Source organism: Loxodonta africana, chromosome 1 (assembly GCF_030014295.1).
Source record: "Loxodonta africana isolate mLoxAfr1 chromosome 1, mLoxAfr1.hap2, whole genome shotgun sequence".
NCBI classification, from domain to species: domain Eukaryota; kingdom Metazoa; phylum Chordata; class Mammalia; order Proboscidea; family Elephantidae; genus Loxodonta; species Loxodonta africana.
In genome coordinates this window covers 218056944-218079777 of record NC_087342.1, presented here as the reverse complement: position 1 = coordinate 218079777, position 22834 = coordinate 218056944, and the positions used below count along the sequence as shown (strand labels likewise).

Here is a 22834-nt window from a genome sequence, read left to right as displayed (position 1 = left end):
TCTTCAAGCTGAGACACTTTTGCTTCTAGTAATGTCCAGCTGGACTTTCAATGTCACACAGACCTATTGCCAAAGCACTGCCTACCAGCAAATAATGGGACTCACCATCCCACTCACCAGGGGAGCCCATGCATGTCTGGTCATTCATTTCCTCATTAGAGATCATCCATCTGCCCCCTCACTTTTGAAGGGCTACTACCCTCTGGAGACGGTTTTCCAAAGCCCCTTCAAATTAAAACTACCTGGAGACAATCCAAGATGGTGGCTTACTCAGTCTCACCATGCTGTCCCCCTATAGCATAGACCCAAGAAACCAAGTGAAACAGATACAAATGACAATACTGGAGCCCTGAGCATTGAAAGGACGGGTGAAGAATTGGATCGAACACCGACTGGATGGAGAAACTGAATGAAAACAGCCAACGAGGAGAGTTACAGACGTAAGGAGGTGCCCTGGTGCTGGCCCAGGGCAGTGTTGCATCTTGAGAAAAAGTGAGCAGAAATCCCAAGTGAAGAGCACAGGGAAGAAACTTCATGGAATTCCCAATATGAGAGAGAGGAGCTGTGTAGCAAACCCGGAGCCAGGCAAGGTGAGCAGGACATGAAATGGATCTAAGAAAAGAAAATACAGAAAGGCAGGTGAGAGCTCCAGGGATCCTGAAGACCAGAGTGAGGAGGGAATTGGGAACCAGAGCCAGGAGCACTCACCAGCAGTGGTCCCTGACCATTACGGTGTGTGGTGCACATGGAGAAGTAGATCCACAGAGTGTCAGCAGGAGGTCTCTCACCCAATCTGACTCTGGGCACCCTCCCCCTTGCATTTGGTCAGGGCCAAGTCCTGATTGCAGCCTACAGCAAGTCCCCCTCACCCGTGCCCAGGGACCAGAGCAGCACTCCTCCCTCCTCCACTCCCAGTAACCAGCAGCATGAGCCCCCCGCCCCCACTGCCCTGCCCACTCAGGGACCCAGGTACCAGACCCCCACCCCACCCCACCCTGCCCACATCGGTGATGCACCCGCTGCCCCGCCCACACGATGAGAGGCAACGCTCACTCCCACACCTGCCCAACCCCCCGACCGTTCCACCCACCCCACCAAATTAGATTTTCACGTTCCTTGTATTTATTGTGCCAGACGCAAAGCTAAGATTGTAGATAAAGAGATGAATGGCACATATTTCCTGACCTAGGCAAATTACGAACGTATTTAAATTCGCTAGGCTCACAACTCATTGACTCATAGCTGTGGAGGTGTTCTGTAGGGGTGAGGTGGCTTTAGGCAGTCAGAGCTGGGTCTGAAATCTGGCTCCCTCACCTACTTGCCAAGTGGCTTCCACAAATTATATCACCTCTCAGAACCTCAGTTTTCTTACCTGCAAAATGCCTAAATGAGTTATCTTGAAGATTAAATGAGAAAACCTATGTAAAAGCATCTAGTACAGGGCAATGGTACAGTAAACAGAAAACGTTGAAAAATAATAAATTGCTTCTCCCTGGAAATGGCTTCAGAAAAATCCAAAGGGCTACTTTATTCAATAAAGAAGCCCTGGTGGCACAAACAGTTAAGCGCTCGGCTGCTCACTGAAAGGTCGTCGATTCAAACCCACCCAGCAGCTTCACAGGAGAAAGACCTGGCAATCTGCACCTAGAAAACCCTATGGGGCAGTTCTAGTCTGTCACATGACGTTGCTATGAGTCAAAATCAACCTGAAGGCAACTGACAACTCCATTCGGTAAGGAGTAAAAAGTGCTAAGGACTTGAACTAGAGTCTAACGGGGGGTGAAGGGCTCCCCTTAGCCTCAAATTCTAATAGTATTGGCTGGATCACTGTCACTAAAAAAAAAAAAAGGCCTTTTAAAAAGAAAATCTTATTTTCAGGTTTTAAAGAGATCTGTATTTTTAACATCACAAAACAATTCCATAGTAAAGATCAGTATTTTCTGAGCTGGCCAGAAGTCTCCTGGTAGAAAATCAGTTATGTTGGCATGGATTGGCCAGCTCTGCGGTTTACAGAATGGTCAATGGGGTCCTTCAGAAGGGAATGTTTCTTCTGTAGGCACCTGTCTCACTTAACATCTGCTCCCTGTTTCTCCTATGATCAGTCAAACCATTTTCAAAATATTTGATCTTAAGAAGACACTCGATATGGACTTTGCTTTCTTGAAATTTTAATCTGGGAAACGATGTTTGTTTATCCACAGGAAACTTCAGGTGCCGAGACCATGCTCAAATTTAGGGTTCCAAAGTTTCATTTCTGGCAATAATTAGATAGGTGTGTTCTTTATTTTATTTAATGTCTCTTTCCTGTGTTTTATTTAGCTTTCAGAACCACACGGAGTATGTCATCACCAGGACAGAGCGGTTTGTAAACCCTCTAAGTGCTACTCGCCAGTGTTGCCACAGACCAGGCCTGTTATAAGAAGCCTCTTAAAATACACAGAATAGAGCCACGCAGCATTTGTTGCCTCTAAGGGTATGAGTTAAGGCTAAGTCCAAGCATATGCTGACCAAGGAAAAGGTCTCACACTTTTTAAATATATCAAATATTCCAGCAAAATAAATAAGTACCGTATTTTTATGCAAATAACGCGCACCTTTTCTGTTTGTTTGCCAACTGCGCCTTCCCCCACTATGAGGTATTTTCATAAGTGTTGCTATGCCAAGTTTTTTTACATGCTGCTGTAAAAAAAAAAAAAAAAATAGCATAGCACGCTTACAAAAATATCCCACTGGGGGAAGGTGGGGCTGGCAAACAAATGTAGAAGGTGTGCATTATTTGCATAAAAATATGGTACATGATCTAAATAATATTCTCACTTTGCTAGGATAACCATAGATGAAACCAAAAAAAAAAAAAAAAACTAGTTGCCGTCGAGTCAATTGTAACTCATAGCAACCCTAAAGGACAGAGTAGAGCTGCCTCATAGGGTTTCCAAGGAGCACCTGGTGGATTCGAACTGCTGACCTTTTGGTTAGCAGCTGAAGCTCTTAACCACTATGCACCAGGGTTTCCAACCATAGATGAATGGATGTGCAAATAGAAAAAAAATTCCACCGTCCCCCTCACCACCACTCATCCTCTCATTTTGCCCTCCTATGGCTTGAATATTGTTATGATGCTGGAAGCTAGGCCACCAGCATTTCAAATACCAGCAGGGTCACCCATGCTAAACAGGTTTCAGCAGAGCTTGCAGACTAGGACTTGGAAGAAAGGCCTGGTGATCTACCGCCAAAAATTAGCCAATGGAAACCCTATGGGATCACAACAGAATACATACTGTCCAATATAGTGCTAGAAGATGAGTCCCCTAGGTTAGAAGGCACTTAAAATACACAGGACTACAACAATGGACTTGCACACACCAAGGATAACAAAGATGGCTCAGAATCAGGCAATGTTCATTCTGCTGCGTATGGGGTCATCTTGAGTCAGAGCCCACTATACAAAGACAACAACCTTCCCTTTGGAGGGGTGACACCCTACAGTTCCCTTCTGAAAGTCTGTCGCACCATTCTAACAGAGGAAGCCACTGGTCCCCTGAACTGCAACTCCTCAATGGTGGTTACCTCAAATCTCCTTCCTGCTATTCTGATTTAAAACACAAGAAACTGAAACCACAGATTTTGCAAAGATATCTCTCAAACAACTTTATCTCCTAAATAAAACCATGATTGGCCTAAGATAAAGGCATTCAGTAAGTACATACATGTGAGTGACTGACTTTTTCTCAGAACAGGTGAGAAAGGATGAGTTGGAAAGCTCCTTCTTGCCTATACAACAATTAACTGAGGTACATCTTAAATTCTTCCTGGAAAGCACGTAAAACAAATCTTCACTATTTTGCTGGTATTTTCTATGCCCTTTTTTTTTTTTAACGACAGGCTTTGGAATCAATCCCTGGATGGTGAAAATGGCTAACACACTTGGTTGCTAATTGAAAAGTTGGCAGCTCGAGTCCACACAGAGACGCCTCAGAAAAAAGGCCTGGCCATCTATTTCCAAAAAATTAGCCATTGAAAATCCTATGGAGCAGAGCACAGTTCTACTCTGACACACACGGGGTGGTCATGAGTTGTGACCGATTTGACAGCAGCTGTTTAGATAATGACAGGCTTTAGACATCATAGACCTGATTGCAAAAACCAAGGAATGCTCCATGAAGCCCTTTGGATTGTGAACGGACTTGTGATTACAGAGGTAATAAAACATTAAGCCATCATTCTTATTCATTCTTATTGTTACGTTGTTGCTGCTGTTGTATGCCATCAAGTTGATTCCGGCTCATAGCGACCCTATAGGACAGAGTAGACCTGCCCCATAGGGTTGCCACGGTTGTAATCTTTACAGAAGCAGACTGCCACATCTTCCTCATGGAGCAGCTGGTGGGTTCCAACTTTTGGTAAGCAGCCAAGCACTTAACCAGACTCCTGTTATTTGTTATACCCATTGCCATCAAGTCTATTCTGACTCATAGTGACCTTATAGGACAGAGCAGAACTGCCCCATAGGATTTCCAAGGTTATAATCTTTACGGAAGCAGATTGCCACATCCTTCTACCGGAGAGCAGCTGGTGGATTCAAACTGCTGACCTTTCAGTTAGCAGCTGAGCACTTAACTACTGCACCACCAAGAGTGGACCAAATAAAATAATTCAGAAAAACTATTCAGATGCATGTAGAAATTTGACATTACTCTTGTTCCTCCCCATGGAGAGCTAGCAACAATTTGCGATCTGTGCAAACACATAATGGAGCAAAATCAGGTATCCTGGGGCAAATTATAAAGCACAGCTAGAGAAAAAATGACAAGTACTATCAAATAGTAATTAAATCAAAGTAGAACATGAAACAACAAAGTCTATCAACCTACTGAGATTTTCTCTCTGCCTAGTTCTAAGGAATAGAAATTCTCACTGATGGCCATTGGGACAGGATGGAATTCTGGCAGGGAAAAAAATAGCATTGCAGTAATTTCTCCTCTCCCTAAGTTTTAAACTGGAAACCCTGGTGGTGTACTGGTTAAGTGCTACAGCTGCTAACCAAAGGGTCGGCAGTTTGAATCCGCTAGGCGCGCCTTGGAAACTCTATTGGGCAGTTCTACTCTGTCCTGTAGGGTCGCTATGAGTCAGAATCAACTTGACGGCACTGGGTTTGGTTTTGGTTTTGGTAAGTTTTAAACTAATCCTAAGAGAAAGAGATTATGTAAATAAATGCAGGTATGGGAATTTGTTGAAGGATCTGAATTAATTACTAATGGTGTAAGAAATTTTCTAACTTCATTGTTTTATGTATTCACTTAAGAAATGATCTTTCTCTGCTTCTTAAAGTCATTTTTAACATGTTCTAAACTCTGGGAACCATCTTTTCCTTTCTGTTTCTTCTTTAAGTGTTCCTTTTGTTCCTCTCGTCCTCCCAAAACCACTGTAACCAATCTCCTCTATTAAATGCCTCTGTCTGAAATACCCAGTGAGTTTCCATTTCCTGATTGAACCCTCCCTCATACGATGCTCCTTTCAATATTGGGATGTAGGGAGGTAATATGGTACTATCGAAAACGCATTAAATTTGGAGTTAAACCAAAAAAAAAAAAAAAGGCAAACCCATTGCCATCGAGTCTACTCTGACTCATAGCGACCCTATAGGATAGAGTAGAACTGCCTCACAGGGTTTCTAAAAAGTGCGTGGTAGATTCTAACAGTCGACCTTTTAGTTAGCAGCCGCAGCTCTTAACCACTACACTGTCAGGGTTTCCAATTTGAAGTCACAAGAATTAAATTGAAATCTCCATGCTACCACTTACTGGCCATGTGACCTTTAGCCTTAGCCCCCCTTTTAACTCCTCTATACAATAAGAAAAAAGGCCTCGTGGCAAAGCATTTAAGGGCTCAGCTGCTAACTGAGAGGCTGGTGGTTCGAACCCACCAGCCACTCTGCAGGAGAAAGATGTGGCAGACTGCTTCCATAAAGATTACAGCCTTGGAAACTCTGTGGGGTAGCTCTAGTCTGTGAGTTAGAATACAGTGAATTTGGGGTTGTTTCTGGTGCAATGAGAACAACAGTATTAACCATCTCCCAGGGAAATTGGGTGAAAGCATCTAGCTCGGTGGTTCTCAGCCTTAACTACACATTACCATCACCTGGGGAACTTCTGAACCGATCCATGTCTGAACGCTTCCCCCAGAGACTGATAAGTCATCTCAGGTGTGAACCAAGCATTGCTATTTTTAAGTCCCAGGTGACTCTACCACACAACATAATTTGAAAATAACTGGGGTAGAGTTCAATGAATGCTCTGCAGACTGGTAGTATCAACATCACCTGTTAGAAAGGTAAACCCTCAGGCCTCATTTTAGACTTATTAAATCAGAATCCGTATCTTGTCAAACCAAGATCCCCAGGTCATTCCTAGGCACGTTAACATTTGAGAAGCACTGATCTAAAAAGTAGTAGGTACTCAATGAACAGCAGTAGAATCTGAATATTAGGCTGTTAAACTTATTAAAATTGAATATTCAGTTGATTCACATTGGGGTACATACCTGTGCGGTACCCTTGATTGGAGTCTACTCAACCTCCATTTTGGAGTATCAGGCCTCAGCCACATGATCCTGACCACCCTACCCTCGCATGTACTAGAAGAGCTTCTAACTGGGCTCCCCACTTCTACTCTTGTTTCTCTGCTGCTCCTTTTCCACTTTCCACAGCAAAGCAGTATTTTTACACATGAATGAGAATCTTAATTCCCAAGAGGGGTCCATGGACCAGCAGCAACAGCATCACCTGGGAGCTGCTAGAAATGTAGAGTCCCAGGCCCCACCCAGTCCTACAGAATGATAGTCTTCATTTTAACAAGTTCCCTAGGCTATTTGAATGTAGCTGCTTAAATACTTTAAAGGGAATCTCAAACTCACAGATGATCTGTCCCCTGCCTTCATCTCCAACTTCATATCCTAGCACTCTTGCTCTCTTGGCTCCACATGCACTGGCCTTCTTTCGGTTCCTCAAATTCACCAAGCCCATCCCTGCCTCAGGGTCTTGAAACTGGCTGCTCCATCCTACTGGAACTGTTGTGACTCCTCAGTTCATATGTCACTTCCTTGGAATGGCTTGCCTCTCCACCCTATTTAATGAGTTTGCTATAATAATATTGTAACGAACAACTTGTCCCCAGTTGTTCTCTATAATATTATTCTGTTTTAATTTCTTCAAGGCACATGTGGTTGAGAGCCCGGCTGCTAACCAAGAGGTTGGCAGTTCGAATCCACCAGCCACTTCTTGGAAACCTGAAGGGACAGTTCTACTCTGTCCTACAGGGTATCTATGAGTCGGAATTGACTTGAAGGCATCAGGTTTGGTTTTTTTGGTTTTATACAGTTATTTATTAGAACACCTCCCACCCCCAAGTATGTAAGCTCCATGAGAAAAGAGACCTTGTAAGTATTGTTCTCTGCTGTATTTCAGACCCAAGACAAGTGCTTGGCACTTAGAAACATTTAATAAATATTCGTTGTATATAAACCTCTTTCATATTTTTTCTACCAAGTTCCCAATACAAGAATGGGCTTGCTGCTAACTGTGAGAGGAATTCTCCTTGTCCCATACCTTGTGATTCCACGTGAAAAAACTTCAGCTAGAGAACATTCCTGGCCTGACATCTCTTCCACCCTTTCTTATGATGTAACTGATGGGCGCGTTTTGGAGAAAGTAACTGAACATTCCTGGCTTTTGGAAGCAGCTTATCTCCTCAATTCTGGCACCCTCTGCCACCAGATTCTCTTAATGGGGTAGGCTTTGTCCCAGCAAGGGACAGCCTATGGACTTAGGAGGATAAATTCAATTCAGAAGTGAGTTAGCAAGCCTTTTTTAGATGCAAATCTAAAGCCATTTTGATCTCTAATTGTCTTATTTCTCAGTTGGTTCAAATTTCTGGAGAAAACTTAAAGTGGTATTAATTATTATCCACCTAAGATCCTAACATGCATCACAACTCATATCAGGTATACTAATAATACCTACCAGTATACACGGGTCATTGGAGAGCGAAATATCATACTCAAATATCCATGGAACTATCTGGGAGTCTGCTTTCCCTTCTAATCTATGCCCTCATGCATTATCAACTGAGTAAAATGATCCTGATTCAAGTGTTGTCATTACTTCTGAAGAGAACTGCCAGATCATAACGTAGAAATCTGGAAACCCTGGTGTCCTAGTGGTTAAGTGCTACGGCTGCTAACCAAAGGGTTGGCAGTTTGAATCCGCCAGGAGCTCCTTGGAAACTCTATGGGGCAGTTCTACTCTGTCCTATAGGGTCGCTATGAGTCGACTCGAGGGCACTGGGTTTTTAACGTAGAAATCTGGCCTTTGATATCTAAGTATCTTCAGAAAGTTTAGTTCCGTTGACCACCTGAAGTTTCCTGCTTTCTAACCCACCTGGGGGGATACTTCATGCCTCCCCAGGGGATCACCTGTGTACCCCTTGGACTGTCTCCCCTCCTCTTCTGGACATCTGGTGGACCCAAGGTTCGTGTCTGTCTTTTTGCAGGTCTCGCAGTGTTTCCAATGGTACCCCAAAATAGCAACAACAAATCTCAAGAGCTGCAGATTCATCCTAGGAAGTTAGAACATGTTCTTTAAGTCCGAAATCTCTAACTTCCTTCAAAGCTAGAAGGAAGTTAAGAGATTTTCTAATCCAATCCCCGTTTAGAAATTCAGCGCTCAGAGAAGTTAGATGATTTGCCCAAGGTATCGTTGCATGCCTTTGCGTTGATTATGACTCATAGAGACCCTATAAGACACAGTAGAATTGTTCCATAAGGTTTCCCAGGCTGTACTCTTTATGGGAGCAGATTGACAGATCTTTTCTACCGAGGAGCTGCTAGTGGGTTCAAACGCCAACCTTTCAGTTATCAGTAGAGCGCTTAACTAGTGTGCCACCAAGGCTCCTTTGCCCAAGGTGACATATAATACAGCAGGCTCAGGGCACTATTTCAGTGCAAGATGGGCTCTCTTTACTTTGATTTCCAATTCGGGAAGAAGGTCATTTTGTGAAACACTGCCTTGGGGCAAAGTAGGTCTTAAATCTGTGCTTGTTTGGGTTTTCAGCGATGGAGTTAACACAAGTTAGTATGAGCTAGACATAAGGAAAAATGATGAAATGCTGCCAAGTCATTACAGTACCAATAGCAGCTATAGCTAAGAAAAGTAACTCATGACTCAGAATAAATAATTTCCACACACATTAAGCTAGCGTTGGCTTTTGGTGAGAACATATTTGAGTCCATGTAGCTGCCGTGATACATTGAGAATGCTGTCGAGCAGATCTACTCCCTCCTCCCCCCACCCCCGTGATACACTAAGAATGCTGTCAAGCAGATCTACCCCTCTCCCCTCCCCGCCCCGACCCCCTGTGTGTGCTCTGGCTTGCTTCTCCCTTTCCACAAAACGTAAAGAACTCTGATTGTTCAAGTAAAAGATAAAATGAAGCTCCCCAGAGTTCTGCTTTCGGTCACCGCAACACAGGCCTGGAAGTCAGCACCACTCATTTTAATAAGTTATTGGCCAGACAACAAAAAAGATGGTTTCTTTAAGTCTTTACTGAAAATAATTGGGTGCCTTCATGAAAGGCAAACACATACCCATCTTCAACCCACATCCCTAACATCCCTTTTTAAAAAGAGCCATAAAATTGAAAACGAAAAATATTTTCCAAGGAAAGCTGATTGCTCTGAACTTCCTTCCCCACACACTCCCATAAGTTTTACACAAATGTCAATACTTAAGATTCAAATATAAATCAACCAGGCGTTGTCCTGGAAAACACTGAAAGCACACACCCTCCCCCCGCCCCCTAAGCATGCGGGCTGGCTAATCCTCTGGGGGCCAGGGAGACGCCCAGCTCCATGCACACCGGGTGCACCTTTTACAACGGGGCGACTGACAGATTGGAGACTCAGAATGACAGACTGAAGACTCGGAAAATGATGGCACTTCAGTCCTTCATGAGAAGTCCACTTATTAGTAACTTGGTTAAACCTCAACCTAGATTGAGAGCCGACCAGGGACCAACATTCAATGCCAGGGAACCAAAGACATGCTTGATTAAGACACAGTCCCTCTGAGAAAACTTACTGAGTCAGTATCTTTCTCCACCTGGAAAATAGAACATGGACTATCTCGTATGTACTGCACAGAGATCATAAAAGGTTTTTACATTCCTCTTTAATTCAAAATAAGCCTTGGAGTTTTCTGGAATGGAATTTAGAATTGGTAGCAGCACATTAAAGGCTGATCATTTATTGGTCAATTTTTTACCTTAAAGACTATTTATTTGTATACTTTAAAAAAAAAAAAAAGTTAACCATCGAGCTGATTCCCACTTACGGCAATCCATGTGCGTATCTGAGTAGAACTGTGCTCCATAAGGTTTTCAATGACTGATTTTTAATAGGTCATGTTAAATGGTTGTTTACTATTATCAAACTTGGTATGAAATTTATCTTTAAAGGAGTGTGAATTCCATGGTTCTCTTATTTGCTCGTTTAAGTATCCCTGCACACAGCACAGTGCACAACTCATAGTATGCCCTCAGTAACTATTGAATAAACCCAAAAAACTGTTGAATAAACCTCATTGCCATTGAATAAACTGTTGAATAAACAAGGGACTAAATGAATGAGTAACTTGGTTTGCTCATTGGAGATAATGCTGTTTCAGGGAAGAGAATGCTTTCTCAAAGTGGTTTACTTTCACTTAGGAAATATAAAGGTTACTTACTAGCAAGGAACCCTGGCGGCGTAGTGGGTGAGTGCTACAGCTGCTAACCAAGAGGTCGGCAGTTCAAATCCACCAGGTACTCCTTGGAAACTCTATGGGGCAGTTCTACTTTGTCCTGTAGGGTTGCTATGAGTTGGAATTGACTCGACGGCAGTGGGTTTGGTTTTTTTGGAGCTAGTAAGGAGTTTCCTATAGGAAGTGACTCATTGTTGCCATTAGGCACCGTTGAGTCAGTTCCAACTCACAGCGATCCTATGTACAACAGAGCAAAACACTGCCCTGTCCCGCCCCATCCCCATGACCATTGCCATGCTTGAGCCCATTGTTGTAGCCACTGTGTCAATCCATCTCATTGAGGGTCTTCTTCTTTTTCACTGACCCTCCACCTTGCCAAGAATGATGTCCCTCTCCAGGAACTAACCCCTCCTAACAACATGTCCAAAGTATGTAAGACAGTCTCCCCATTCTCACTTCTAAGAAGCATTCTGACTTTACTTCTCCCAAGACAGATTTGTTCGTTCATTAGGCAGTCCACGGTACATTTGATATTCTTTGCCAATGCCATAGGAAGTGACTGAGTGGTAATAATCTGTTTTTTTTTTTCAATGTGGTCAAGGAATTAAGATTATTTTGACATCAGATTTTTTTTTCCTTTTTGTTTAAATGCATTCAAGGTTAAAGAATCTTTGTCCTCCTGTGTGTATTACTGCTTTCCTTTGAGGTCATTTTTTAGAGCTGTTAAACAACAGAGACACCCCAGAGGACATGGCCCCCGGACTCTGTTAGTCCAGAAATAAAATCATTCCCGAAGCCAATGCTTCAGAAAAAGATTAGTCTGGACTATGAAACATAAAATGATACTGGCAAGGACTGTGCTTCTTAGCTCTAGTAGACACATGAGACTATGTGGGCAGCTCCTGTTTGGAGGCGAGATGAGAAGGCAGAGGTTGAACGGACAAGGGAAATACAGGGTGGAGAGAAGAAGTGCGCTGTCACATTGTAGGGAGAGCAACTAGGGTCACATAACAATGTGTATAAGTTTTTGTATGAGAAATTGATTTGAATTGTAAACTTTCACTTAGAGCACAATAAAAGAAGAAAAACAAAATGGAGACAATAGGTGGAAAAAATTACATGTTCGAGACAGACTCTTACCCACTGTTTCAATAACAGCATCAATTTCTGAATGAAAACAAGATGCGGAAGAGGTCAACACAGCAACTGCCCCTTTCAAAAACAGCCATTTTATGTTATTATTAGTTGCCATCCAGTCAGCTCTGACTCACAGCAACCTCATGTACAACCAAACAAAATGTTTTATAGAGTGTTTTATAGAATGCTCGTATTGATAAGAAAAATACTTCACTCTTAAACCACTCTTGCACAGGCCCTTAAGAGCGTTTTTAGATGGGGCACCACTGTTTTTGTTTCCTACTAGGGTTAAAATCCGACCAACGGTTTTGGTTGCTATGCAACGTGTACACTGCCCTCTTTTACGTTGGCAATTACCGAACCATTCTGAACCAGTCTGAAGCCCTGGTTTAGCTTGAAAAATGTTTTTTTTTGTCATTAACCTTTTTGATTAAATGGCTGGTTTTAGATATAGGTTTAAAGAATAATATTCAGATCCATGCATGTTGAATTTCAATTGCTCTACTTCTCTGAGGTGGAGGTCTGTACAATGGGTAAGTCTGTGAAGTTTCTAGGCGGGCAATTGGAAAGATGACACTATTTCCAGCAAGGCTAGAACATCTATACCCTACTTGTCCTCTGCCTAAATTTCCTTGACCACCAGGTATCCTTTCCATCTTGGATACACTTTCTCCTGGGAACTTTCTGGTTCTCATTTTATAAAGCCAGAGTTTAGTCTTTTTTCTTTCTACGGACTCTATCATTAAAAAAAAAAAAGTTTGTAATGTTTTCCTGTCATTGCAAATGACCGTTTTGTGATACCCTAGCATTGGTAGCCTTCATGGTGCTAGCATGGTAAAGCAATGGTGAAAAGTCTACCAATGAATGATCTCCTGCTTTTTCTGGAGATGACAAGAGGATCCGAGAATGACTTCATCAAATCAGGCTGGGTAAGGAAGCTCCTATGCCTTCTTTTCTGATATTTAAAGGCTCAACATCAAGGTTTTTTCTCATCTTTTTCTACTATTTGTTCTGACAGTTATGACAAAGAAAATACAGAAATACAATACTGACATGGCACTCCTTGCTAGCTTTGAGAAGCAAGTAGGTAAAAAAAAAGAATATGAGTAGTTCAGAAGTTTTGAATCCTTGCCTAAATAACCAATAAAACTCATCTGACAAGGATCCAAACATAAACGGACCACATTCCTGCACTGGGTATCCCAACTCTAATAAGGTATTGGGTTTTGCTCATACAACTGAATTTGCATTTTCTAATTCACTTTCCAGTACAAGGTTACTTTGACTTTTCCTCTTGAAAATGCTCCCAAAACCACTAAATCACCAGAGGGCTATTACCACCTCCTCACACTATGGCCCTCCTTTCTAACTACCACCACTTTACAGTAAGTGGGCAGTGCAGGCATGAAAGGGTGCTGTATACTGTCATTTCACTCTGGGATATCGATTAGTTTTGTCATGAGTGACTATTCTTTTTAAGTCTCTCTCAGCTACACTTTTAATTACACTTGCACATACTAGGATCCTAAAGGCTTCATACTAAGACATGTAAATTACATCCCTAAATAACATACTCAGTTCACAGATTTTTCTCATGGGCTAAAGAAAATTAATAGCACACCAAAACCTGGCATCTTTTGGCTGGTTTCAGTAAGGATCTCTCAATATCCTTAGAGAGATACAACCCAGAGCCAAACAAATACATTTTATGGTGTCCGGTCTAACGCTGATTAACATACTATCGAACGCGTTATAAAGCATTAGATCTATTACATATAATAATAAATAATTGAGTTTAACTGCAACCAGTCAAAACTGAATTTGAATTTACCACTTACTAGCTCTATCACCTTGAGAAAGTTATTTCACCAATCTGGGCCTTGGTTTCTTCATTTTTAAATGGGGATAATAATTGTACCTACCTCTTAAGGTTATTCTGAGGATTGTATGTGCTATTTACTTGTAAGGCACATAGAACAGTGCCTTGCTCCTAATAAAAAATTGCCATTGAGTCAATTCCAACTCATGATGACCCCATGTGTGTCAGAGTAGAACTGCCCTCTATACGGTTGTATTGGTATATGGCTGTCAACCGTCAGCGCTGGTCCAGGCTGTGATAAAAGGAGAAAACAAAGGACAATGAGTTGATTTTTTTCCCCTAAAGTTGTATTTAATAATTTCAAAGGAACAGCCTTTAATCTGAGGCTCCTTCTTTCTTTTGTTTTGTTTTCTTGTTTTCTTTCATTCTTTTGATGTAGCAATTCCCTTTCTTTTATGCAACAATGAAAGTAGATGGTTTAAGAGTTTTTAGTTGTTGTTCTGTTTTTTAATATTCTTGACAGTCCCCCAAGTAATGCTCTTTCTAGTTTCTAATCTCAAAGTCTTGGAACCTCTGGATGATAACTTCTAAGGCCTCACCTAGCACTAATACTCTATAGTTCTATGGGCAAGGCCATTGGTCACATTATCAATGTGTTGCAGCACCCAACACATTACAGATGAGCACTGAATAAACATGACACAATGTGGCAAGACCTGGAGCTTCTGCTCAGTCATCTTTGCAGTGGTAGAGCTGGATTTCATCCATGTTGGGTATATCACTTCCAGTATGAATTGCCATATCTTTTTTGTGCTCTAAACTAGTTACAAATATAAAAATGAGAGGATAATGGAAAAATACTATTTTTAAATGCCTACATCATGTTGCCAGACAAAACCTGGGCCATACAAAACCAGCAGGGCAAGACTGGTAGATTTGGTCCAGTTTCTGCCAAGTTCTACAAAGCACCTCCTCATTTCTGCCCCCTGAAAAATAGAGCAAGTCCCTTTATTAAGAGCACTATTTTAGGGAGGCATTGGGTCCTCAGATTACCTTAAAATCACAGGTCTCAAGTATTGCTGGTTTTTACTCACACTTGCTGGATAGCTACCTGGCATTCTGGATAGGATCCTTCGCAATTTGTAGCCCTTCCTGTGGCAGTTAATTACACAAACTTTAAGTGTAATGCCAAGTTGTTTTAAAATGTTGTGAGGATGAGGTACTGGTCTTTACCCATGCTACTAACAGCAGGATGTTCTTGCACTGTAGGTCACAAACTATGAAATTACTAAAAAAACAGCTTCCAAAATAGTACTCCCAAAATAATATACCCTAGGCCATACCAAAGCAAGTACAGAAATATATAATGATAGGTGTAGAAAAACTGTTTGTTTTTTGGAACTGAAACTACGAGTAATTATTAGAAAGAAGAAGATTACAAAGAAAAGTAAGGAAAGGACTTAAAACGAATGTTCTTGAATTTATAAAAATCATCCCCAAATAAGTCAAAATAATCAGGGAATAAAAATAACTCCACCTAGTAAAGACAAAGGGGACAGTGTTAGTTCAGTGGTAGAATCCTTGCCTTCCATGTGGGAGACCAGGGTTTGATTTCCAGCCAATACACCTCATGTGGAGCCACCACTCATCCGTCGATGGAGGCTCGTATGTTGCTGTGATGCTGAACAGGTTTCAGCAGAGCTTCCAGACAAGATGGACTGGGAAGAAAGGCCTGGAGATCTACTTCCAAAAATCGGCCAATGAAAACTCTATGGATCACAATGGTCCAATCCCCAGCTGATCATGGGGCTGGCGCAGGACCAGACAGCATTTTCTTCCATTGCACATGGTGTCGCCATGAGTTGTGGGCTTACTCAATGGCAGATAACAACAACAAGAGTGAAGACAAAGGAGCACAATCAAGCATAAAGGAAAGACTGGTTCAGGATCCAGCCAAGAAATGATGGACTGTAAGGGGCAGGTGGAGGTGGAGAGAACCAGATGGACTCAAGCTGTATTCTGGAGTAGAATGAATAAAACAGAGCATTTTTAATAATATTTGCAACTGAAATGTCACACCGTAAACAGTTACCTCATGTGCCCTCCCAGCCTCACTGTGATGACTGGACATAGCTGACAACATCTGCATTTTCCAGACAGGAAACTCAGGCACTGAGACTCATTAGAGCACAGGTGCTATAGGCGAAGAGCAAGGCAAAGACGTACTCATAGGTAAGGGAACTGCAGTCAGAGGCCGTGTACACGTGTGAAGGTCTATGTTGGGCTCTATTTCCTCTACCACTGTTAATTAAACATGTTTGGTCCAAAATTTAACAACTAAAAAAAAAAGAAAAAATCCCTGGGCATGACAAAACACCCACTTTGTCCCTGAGCACCCTCATGACAACTAGATCACGGAAGTACTTTTTCTTAAATGGATTTTCCACTTCTGGCTTCAAGAAATTAGTGGCATTGTATTTCTGGTAGAGGATGTATATTTTGCATAATTCCTGCATATTCCTTTCCAAATAAATAGCATCTGCTTTCTAATTTTTAAGGAAGAGGCAAATCTGTTTTTAGTTCAAATATTCATACGGAGTACTGATAAAAAGTTAACCACAATGTACTACTTGTTATGAAATGTGCGTTAAATTGTTTCTAGTGTTGATCTGATTAATTTAATGATTTGTTATGTCTTGAAAAGTGGCTATACCTAGTAGGTGCTTAATAATGACTACTTAATGAATACTTGTGCCCTAAAGCCTTAAGATAATCCCAGTGCGGTACAAAAAGTAAAGTATTTTAATGACACGTGCAAAGACCTGGAGATAGAAAACCAAAAGGGAAGAACATGCTTCACATTTCTCAAATTGAAAGAACTAAAGAAAAAAATTCAAGCCGCAAGTTGCAATATTAAAGGATTCCATGGTATCCATTTAATAAAAATATTAAATGATGTAAGAAACATCAAAAGTAGATGGAAGGAATACACAGAGTCACTATACCAAAAAGAACTGGTGGACACTCAACCATTTTCAGGAGGTAACATATGATCAGGAACCGACGGTACTGCAGCAAGATGTCCAAGCTACACTGGCAAAAAACCAGGCTCCAGGAATTGATGGAGTCCCAACTGAGATGTTTCAGCAAATAGATGCAGCACTGACAGTGCTCACTTGTCTATGCCAACCAAGAAATGTGGAAGACAGCTACCTGGCCAACCGACTAAAAGAAGTCCATATTTATGCCCATTCCAAAGAAAGGTGATCCCAACAGAATGAGGAAATTATTGAACAATATTACTAATATCACATGCAAGTAAAATTTTCCTCAAGATCATTCAAAATCAGTTGAAGCAGTATATTCACAGGGAACTGCCACAAATGCAAGCCAGATTCAGAAGAGGACGTGGAACCAGGGATATCATTGCCGATGTCATATGGATCCTGGCTGAAAGCAGAGAATACCAGAAGGATGTTTACCTGTGTTTTATTGACTATGCAAAGGCATTCAACTATGTGGATCATAACAAATTATGGATAACACGGCAAAGAATGGGAATTCCAAAACCCTTAATTGTGCTCATGATCCTGTGCATGGATCAAGAGGCAGTCGTTCAAACAGAACAAGGGGATACTGCATGGTTTAAAGTTAGGAAAGGTGTGGGTCAGGGTTGTATCCTTTCACCATTCTTATTCAATCTGTATGCTGAGCAAATAATTTGAGAAGCTGGACTATATGAAGAAGAATGGGGCATCAGGATTGGAGGAAGACTCATTAACAACCTGCGATTTACAGATGACACAATCTTGCTTGCTGAAAGTGAAGAGGACTTGAAGCACTTACTGATGAAGATCAAACACTACAGACTTCAGTATGGATTAGCCTTCAACATAAAGAAAACAAAAATCCTCACAACTGGACTGATAAGCAACATCATGATAAAGAGAGAAAATACCGAAGTTGTCAAGGATTTCATTTTACTTGGATCCACAATCAACACTCATGAAAGCAGTAGTCAAGAAATCAAAAGACGCATTGCATTGGGCAAACCTGCTGCAAAGGATCTCTTTGAAGTGTTAAAAAGCAAAGATGTCCCCTTGAAGACTAAGGTCTGCCTGGCCCAAGTCATGGTGTTTTCGATCGCCTCATGTATGGGAAAACTGGACAATGAATAAGGAAGACTGAAGAAGAATTGATGTCTTTGAATTATGGTGTTGGTGAGGGATATTGAATATACCATGGACTGCCAAAAGAACAATCAAATCTGTCTTGGGAGAAGTACAGCCAGAGTGCTGCTTATAAGCAAGGATGGCAAGACTTCATCTCACATACTTTGACCATGTTATCAGGAGGGATCAGTTCCTGGAGAAGAACATCATGCTTGGTGAAGTAGAGGGTCAGTGGAAAAGAGGAAGAAACTCAAGGAGATGGGTTGACACGGTGGCTGCAATGATGGGCTCAAGCATAACAACGATTGTGAGGATGGCGCAGGACTAGGCAGTGCTTGCTCTGTTGTACATGGGGTCACTATGAGTCGGAACCAACTCAATGGCACCTAACAGCAACAACAACATGGTGCAAATGGTTAAAACGCCTGGGTGCTAACCAAAAGGTTCCAGCTTAGAGTCTATCCAGAGGTGCTTGGGAAAAACTCCTGGAGATCTACTTCCAAAGAATCAGCCACTGAAACCCAATGGAGCACAGTTCTACTCTGATACACATGGAGTCACCATGAGTTGGAGTTGGCCCTACGGCAACTTGTTATAAAGGCTTAACAATAATAATAATAACAACAATAATATTCATAGCAAACTATTTATTTCTGTGCACCAGGCACTGCTCCAAGAGCTTTGTAAATACAAATTTGTTTAGTCCACTCCCATGTTTTACAGCTCAGAAGATTGAAACTATGTGGGGTTAGGTAACCTGCCCAGGGTCACGCATGTAGCAAAAGGTAGAGCCAAGGATTTCAAACAGGCCGTCTGGTCCCAGAGTCCGTGCTTTTAAAATCACAGTATCCCACCCCTCATAAGCAAAGTAGCTATATATATATACATATCTTAATCTAAAGAGCATACAATAATTTAAGTGTATTCCCAAAATATTATATTTCTGTAACTATCTCCACAAGCTTAATTTTCCCAACAATAACATAATGACATTATTAACTTATAATATGGCTCTCTCTGAACTCTTCTATATATAATTTTTTACCTCAAGTCTGGCACTAAAATAAGAATCTAATTTCTAAACAAGAGAATTACAGTGTTCTTTGTGAAAACAAAGAAAAGAAAAAAGACCACATAGAATAACAAGGTATTTGGGAGCATCAACCTTCAGATTTAAGTTTAGCAATGATGTAATTTAACAGAAGTCAAACCCTTTTAGATTTGCAAGGGACAGAACTCCGGAAAGTGAATGCTTCAAACACGTTCTTAAAGACATGGAGGCATTTGACAATGTCTATGAAAAAGCTTTTTTCCCCAAAAAACAAATAAAAATGGATTGTTAAAGGAAGGACTTTTAATGAAAAGTCCCTAATCAATCATTTCAAAAAGGTGTAAAAACCCCAAAACACTTTTTAAAATATATGCTTGAGGGTAAATATTCCTATCATGTTTTAGAAAACCACAACTGTTAATCTAAATATCATGTCAAGGATTTTTTTATGACTACATAGTAAACTCACTAATTCACAATTAAAGTTTTTTTTGTTGTTGTTTTGTTTTACAAACTAGAATAATTTTGAAATTGACAGCCTAGCAAGGCTACCAAGACCCTGATTAATATTGCTGCCAAGGGGCTCTAAGCCAAGGAGTTCAGGAGGCTTCCAAAAGCTGGAAGAGGCAAGGAAATGGATTTTCTTCTAGAACTTCCAGAAAGGAATGCAGCCTTCCGAACACTTTGATTTTAGCCCACAGAGACCCATGCTGGACTTCTGACCTACAGAACTGTAAGATAATTTGTGTTGTTTTAAACCACAAAGCTTGTAGTAATTTGTTACAGTAGCAGAGAAAACTAATACAGGTATATAAAAAGTTGCAAGTTTGGTCCACGTCCAATGATTTCATAGAGAATTGAAACAGTTCATGATGTTTAGATATCTAGGAGGCACACTGTTCAAGGAGCCAAATTATAGAAATTCCAGTTTTAAAAAAGGACATGTCCCTTTGATAACAACAGTCGAGTGAACGCCACTATGATCTATGTAGGTAACCTGTTAAAATCCATGATGAATAAAAACATGATGCCCTTTGACAGAATTCAAATTCATTCTCTTGTCTCCGATTCCTAAGTCTCAACCTTTGCTCACTCCCTAAATGGCATCTTTCAGGATATCCTAGCAGCTCTCAATATCTCTTGGTGACATCTCTTAAAAGCTCTATCTGCCTCCTCCCTAACCCCCTTCCCATTCCACCCCTACCTACAATTCTGCTTCAATGCTCAAATGAAGGAGGTATTTCTTCCTTATGAAAGCCCACATTGAGCGTGCCCATCCTGCTTTTTCTCTATTCCCTGATGCTACATTATCCTATAGAACCTTCTTCTCTTCGATGGGAATCACAGGGCAGCTGGCCACTCTCCTCTGCATCTCCTAGGCTCCTCCTTTGAGCATGAAGGCAGCCCAAGTCAACTCTTGCTGAGGTCACAGCAATGTTATACCAGTGCCTTACCCTCTTGTGTGTCCAGGACATTCGAATACTAGCAGGTCCGTGGAAAGACAGATAGATCCATAATACACCACCAGAACCCTTCCTGGGGGTAAGTTAAGATGGCTTAGGAGCTCTAAGAGTGCTTGAGACTCAAGAAAGTAAAGAGAGAAAACCATAAAGTACTTGCTAGCCCTGCCAAAATACAGTCCTCTGCCTTAAGTGCCTAAATGGCTCAAGACCTAGTTTAGGGGAAAAAAAAAAAAAAAAATTTATATCTAACTTCAACTCTATTTGGAATAAGTAGCTGCCCATTGCTTAATCAATAACGTACTCCTTCAAAGGGGATGGGCTTCAGAGATTTTGCCCCATCTTTGCCACAACTGAAGCCAAACAAGTTATTTCAAGACAGCCTGCCCAACAAATAACTTCAAGCTCCAACTGGGGTAGCAGAATGTGCTGGCCTACTATCATGGGACATGTTAGTCAGACCAACTTGTCAACCCATATCCCTCCAACTATCAGACTCCCAGTGGCTGTCTCTCAAGTCTAAACAGGGGATGTTGCACCCCCCACCCCCTAACACACACATTCCAGTACAATGCAGCAATGATTCAACCAACCTAGGAAATGCTATTGACCAGATTCTGGTGCTAAGAAAATGCTGCTTATTCCCATTAAAATTTTATCCAGAGATAGTGAAAATAAATGATAAGTGACATTCCTAGCAAAAACCATCTCCCAGTAGCCCATGTCCCTTTCAGTGTACTGGTGCTCTCCATCGACTATGGTGATTGGATGTTTTAAAATGGTACCCACCCCATCAAGTATTGAACATGATCTCTGAAGTTCTCCATCAGAAGCCAGTTGCTTAGATTGCACAATAAGCCTTTGAAAAACACTTTGGTTCTTTTAACCCAGTATATAGGCTCTGAGTTTTTTTGAGCAGGAGGCTAAGAAATTGCCTTCCTACTGTATCTGTGAGTGTATAATCACCTAGTGGCTGGGGCACAGACCTTGGCTTAATTCATCTCTCACAGCTAGGTCTATCCAATATACTTTTGGGATTCAACCCCCAAAACGTAACTTCTCTGGACCATCTGAGCACATTTCATTTTACGACTTGAACTTGTTCCTGTTGTTAGTTGCCTGTCAAGTCAATTCTGACTCATGAAAACCCATGTGTGCAGAGTAGGCCCGCTCCATAGGGTTTTCAAGGCTGTGACCCTTTGGAAGCAGATTGCCACGCCTGTCTTCCAAGGCACCTTTGGGTGGGTTCAAATGGCCAAACTTTGTGCTAGTAGTTGAGCATGTAACTGTGCCTCCAACGGACTCCAACTTGAATTTAGAGCTCTGGAAATATCATCTGAATTTCATAAGGCTAATTAACCTCAGATACTCCTAACCACGGAAGAGTTGAGTTGTACTGGTAGAATACTCTGAACATTAAGTACACCTTTAGATTTCCCTGGTGTTATTGTTCTTTCATCTTCATTTCCTTCCTCTCCTTCAGCTTCTTTCTGCTATCTCTTTGTCATGTCAAAACCATCCTCAAACTTCCAGACCTTCTCTTTCAAACTAACATGAATTCTTTTTTTTAGTCATTTATAAGTGACAGAAAAATTTCTTGCAGAAAAACAGTGAAAGGTTAGAAATATACCTACAGGGATAAAGACATCAAACATATGCTATATCATTGCTTGAGGGTGTTACTTGTCAGGTTTTTTTCCTTGTATCCATTCTGCATCTAAAATTCTGTAAAAATCTCTTTAATCCAAGGGATATCCCAGTCTACAGCACACAAGATAAAAGCCACCAGCGAACTGTGTTAGCTGATACTCGAAACACACAGGCTAACCTTTCTAATTAAGGAGTTTGAAGAAAGCTTTTATCTCCCACCCTTCCAAATTAAGGTGCACTTCTATCGATTCTGATATCACATTTCTTTTTCTGAGCCAACAATTGAATGATGAAAAGGAAATGTGGGTAACAGGATAAGGCAGTACAGGTAGCTAATAAATGAAGGAAGAAAATATAAGCCTCCTCTAAATTATGTTTATCACAAAGATGCACAGTTCCTCTGTAGTTTAAAGTACACGAGGCCAATTGTTCTCTGTAGGCAAATCAGATTACTACTGATTTCAAGAAGACCGGATTTTAGCTGGAGATATAAAAGGGAAGTCTGAAAGCAAAAGGCTACAGATCAAATTATACGTTACTTTTTCTCCAAGGGTAATTTTCAGATCATCAACAATAAATTTTTTTCCCCAGTTTTCTTGATTTAGATAAAAAGCTTTCTATATCATTCTTTCATATTTCGTTTATCATAAACCTTTACATAACCTGAAAAAAAGCAAGTAGTTATGCAAGAAAAAAAAAACCAAGAATCAGCATTTTAAGTGTTATTTCATATTCTTTAGCTAAAAGAAGAGT

General features: G+C 41.1%; 1 protein-coding gene across 1 annotated transcript in view; it reads right to left on the bottom strand.

Annotated features, from left to right (window-relative positions):
- The window catches only part of UST (uronyl 2-sulfotransferase), a 366657-nt gene that overhangs the window by 271986 nt on the left and 71837 nt on the right, over positions 1-22834 (bottom strand). The gene's annotated exons all lie outside the window — the stretch shown is intronic.